Genomic DNA, 4411 nt, shown 5'->3' with positions numbered 1-4411 from the left:
CTTTTTTGTTGAATTTTCTATCACGTAATAGTACATCTATATACTAACAAAACTCTGTGATTGCTTGCTTGCTTGCATGCATACTTGTCTGTAATTTAATACAGCCAAACCGGCGCAGAATGGGAAAATACTCAGAAAGTAAGGTACCGCTGAAATGTGTATTCAAACGGAATAAAACAAGTTTCGTGTAAACCGGACTACGGATTCCCTAGATACGCGGTTTTTTTTTTGGGGGGGGGGGGGGTACTTTCACAAATAGCCAAAATGGTATATAATGGGAAAATACTCCGAAAGTAACATAACCCTGAAATGGGAATATATAATACTGTGAAAATTGTTTCCATTAGTTTTATGTATACGTTATATAACAATTCCCTTTGCATTTTTGTAGAAGTGTACACATATGCCATAAATAAATGTTGTTACTGGAGTTCAAGTTAATACCGGAAATTCTATTTCTATGAGATGTTCTAAATAATTGATAAAACCTTAAATATGAACTTGCTAACCAGACCTATGATGACACGAATGAATTGAAATATTTAACTGAATCATCAATGCAATGTTGAAATCAGCTTCAATCTTTCATAACCTGAACCGTCAGTGACCCAACGAGTCACAGGTAGTCTAGTTATATATATATATATATATATATATATATATATATATATATATATATATATATATATATATATATATATAAGCTTTTTAGCTTTGGCCACCATATTGTACGCACGTACAACGTGGTCTGCTGTCGAGAAAAGTCAGTATATACTCGACTTTTGCTGCTAAAACTGAACAAGACTTGGTGAAGTCGTTGTCTTTCTATAGCAGGAACTCAAATTTGCGAAAATGACAACAACAAAAGATCGTCGCGGTACTCGGCACATGTTTGCCAGGAGATTCCACCGCCATGGAGTCCTTCCACTGTCTACTTATATGAAAGTCTATAAACGTGGTGATTTGGTTGATGTCAAAGGTGACGGAGGTAGACAAAAAGATATGCCACATAAATCCTACCACGGTCGTACGGGTCGAGTTTTTAATGTAACACAACACGCTGTCGGTGTGATCGTCAACAAACAAGTGAAACATCGCATCATCCCATAGAGGATCAATTTGAGAATCGAACACGTGAAACCATCGAAGTGTCAACAGGATTTCCGTCAGAGAATTGCCGAATGTAGCAACCTGAAAGCTGAAGCAAAAGCTAAAGGAGTCCACGTTTGTTTAAAGAGACAGCCTGCAGGTCCCGTAAAAAGGCATTTTGTGTCAATATCCCAAAATAAGCCCACAGTCTTGGAACCAACCCCCTATGAATTCGTGGCATAAATCTTACAGGGAACACTTCGATAAAAGGAAGTAAGTTAATGTGTTGAATATATATATGTATATATATATATATATATATATATATATATATATGTATAAGATATTCCCATCGTATTATCAAACTATATATATATATATGTATACACACACACACACACACACGCATAAAAGGCATGCACACACACACACACACACACACACACACACACACATACGAGTTACTCATGGACCTAGATTTTTGTACCGTTGTATTTTCCAAACTTCACTCTTAAAACAAACGCGCTCGTTGTGACTTTCTTGATCAAAAACTATAACGAAAATATCAAAACTATATAACACTTAATTCCGAGTAAAGATGTCAGGGAGGAAGTGAATGAAATACAATCTTTATTATTTCCCTCCTGTCAAATTTATTCTTAGGAAGGACTCAGTCCGAGACACCAGATACTCCACTCTTCAAGGGAATTTCACTGCCTAACTGTTCTCTTTCTGTCGCTTCGTGTGTGTGTGTATGTGTGTGTGTGTGTGTGTGTGTGTGTGTGTGTGTGTGTGTGTGTGCGTGTGTGTGTGGTAAGAAACTTGCTTCCCAGCCACATGGTTCTGGGTTCGGTCACAGTTGCATGGCATTACTACTATAGCCTCGTGAATGGATTTGGTAGAGTGGATTTAGTAGACGGAAACTGAAAGAAGCCTGTTGTATATACATGTGTGTGTGTGTGTGTGTGTGTGTGTATGTGTGTGTGTGTCTTTGTGTCTGTGTTTGTCCCTCCATCACCGTGTGATAACTGGTGTTGGTGTCTTTTTGTCCCCGTAGCTTAGCGGTTTGGCAAAATAGACCGATAGAATAAGTACCAGACATAAACAAACAAGTCCCGGGGTCGATTTGCTTGACTAAAAGGTGATACCCTAGCATTGCCGCAGTCACATGACTGAAACATACATATATATGCACACATGAATATCTTGTCTGAACAGCGAATACTGCGTTATTAGCATTGAGAGATCCTCTCATGTAGGTGCTTGGTGCATAAGAGCACACACATTGATCTACCAAACGAGAATCAGGCGCCGGAACTCTCGTAACACGTGATGTCATTCTATTGCAAATCATCAGTGGGCTGCGCCCAGTCACCGCATGTCAATCAAATCTCACTGTTACAAAATACAGAATACCTGTATCTTTTCAGACATTGATGTCTCAAACACCCAGCCGGCTTCTTAAGAATTAGTTATTAGCGACGAAAACTAATAATACCTTCGGGAATTCCCCGAGACCAATAACGCAATATTCAGTCTTCTAACAAGATATCCATGTTAAGTTGGATATAAAGATTACCTTTTGGTATTTTCTTTCAAATTTATTCAAATTTTTCTCAATGGCGTTCAAGCCAATCGCTAATAAAATGATAATACTTTTGATTTAAGATAGATCCCGGGATATATAATATGTGTTTGAGCTAGTGTCTGCTTATATGTAGGTGTACGCATTTGCACTTATGTTCTGGGAGAATGTCTCTTTAGTACGTAGGTATTTGTGTCCGTGTGTGCACGTGTGTGTGGGGGAGTGCATCATTACTTTTTACATACCTGTCTTTGTAGAAGCATACAACCGAGTGTGTGCATATATTCAGTTAAAGTTCTCTGATGGCGAATCTTTGAAATGTCTTACAGATTTTCACTGTGCCGCTAATAGATTGGATTTGAATGATGCACGTCAGTTTCTTTTACTCTTTCTTAGAAAATCCTAGCGTTTTTAAGTTTTTGTGCAATTCAAGTATCGCACACGTTTGCAGCCATGAAATGTTGCAATTTTCAAGCTCGTTGAAGTATACGGAAGATGCAGTATAGGCGGGAGCAATCACGACTCCTTGGCGCCTGTGCTGTCATGTCCACCGTTGACGTGCCACCATATCTAGAAGGTGTAGACTTAGTCTAGTCATACCGGGCTATGTCCTCGTCATCACATGTGCCTATGACAGGGTATGTAAAGGGGAACAGGAAAGGAGCGGCAAGGTGGTTATGCTCGAGCGCAAGTCGACAGCCACCACATATGTACGTATATACACCTTTCTCTTATCCTTCTCCTCCTCTCTGTCCCTCCCCCTCTCTCTCTCCTCTTTCCCTCCTTTCTGAATAATACACAGACTTTTGTCAGGTCATATGCACCTTCTCTTGTAATTGATAACCTTTAAAATTTCCGATTTTTCTCGTCGTCGTCGTCTCTCTCTCTCTCTCTCTCTCTCCTTTTCCTGTCTCTCCAAGTCTACAACATTGTCCCACTCTGGCTATCTTTATCTCTTTATGTCTAACTTTTCTTCCCTTTTTTTCTCTTGAAGAAAAAGAAACCCTTTTTTTTTTCAATTGCCGTTGTTTTATTGAATTCCCCACAAGAATTTGCTCAGTCGACGAAATTCACGCCTCTCCCCCTCCACCTCTCCACCACTGCATCATGTACCACTCCTCGTGACCTAGTTCCAGATTTCCTTCCAACTCTTAAAGCATGGCAAATCTAGAACTAAGTTGCATAATTTGATACCTCAGACGGCATGTCAGACATCTGTTGTTCTGTAACACTCGCATAAACGGATATAGATACTTACACAAACACACGCGCACACACACTCACACAAACATATACATACACAACACACAACACACACACACACTCACTTACACATATGCATTCACACACACACATATACACATATCCCACACATACACTCACGCACACAAATCCGTACAAATTCACACATGTACATGCATTTGTTCACATATGTGTGCCTACATGTGTTTCTGTATGTGTGTGTGTGTGTATATATATATATATATATATATATATATATATATATATATATATATATATATACATACTTACATACATACATACATATGTGTGTGTGTGTGTGTACTATGTACGTATGTAAGCATGTGTGTGCGCACTCAGAGGAACATGCTCATTTAATAAAAACATATATGTTTGTGCATGTATGTCTCTGCGTATATACGTGTGTGTATGTTTGTCTGTGGGTAAGTGTGTGCAGGCAGGCGGACGTTTGTCTTAGAAGATTACCATTACTTT

At 38.9% G+C, this 4411-nt stretch overlaps 1 pseudogene; it reads left to right on the top strand.

Annotated features, from left to right (window-relative positions):
* Positions 1-852: 852 nt before the first annotated feature.
* Positions 853-1383, top strand: LOC106882328 (large ribosomal subunit protein eL21 pseudogene; annotated as a pseudogene).
* The last annotated feature ends 3028 nt before the right edge of the window (positions 1384-4411 follow it).

The sequence above is a fragment of the Octopus bimaculoides genome, chromosome 6 (genome assembly GCF_046866305.1).
Source record: "Octopus bimaculoides isolate indiv1 chromosome 6, ASM4686630v1, whole genome shotgun sequence".
NCBI classification, from domain to species: Eukaryota; Metazoa; Mollusca; class Cephalopoda; order Octopoda; family Octopodidae; genus Octopus; species Octopus bimaculoides.
Note: the sequence above shows the minus strand (reverse complement) of the source record. Positions and strands in the feature narration are given on the sequence as shown.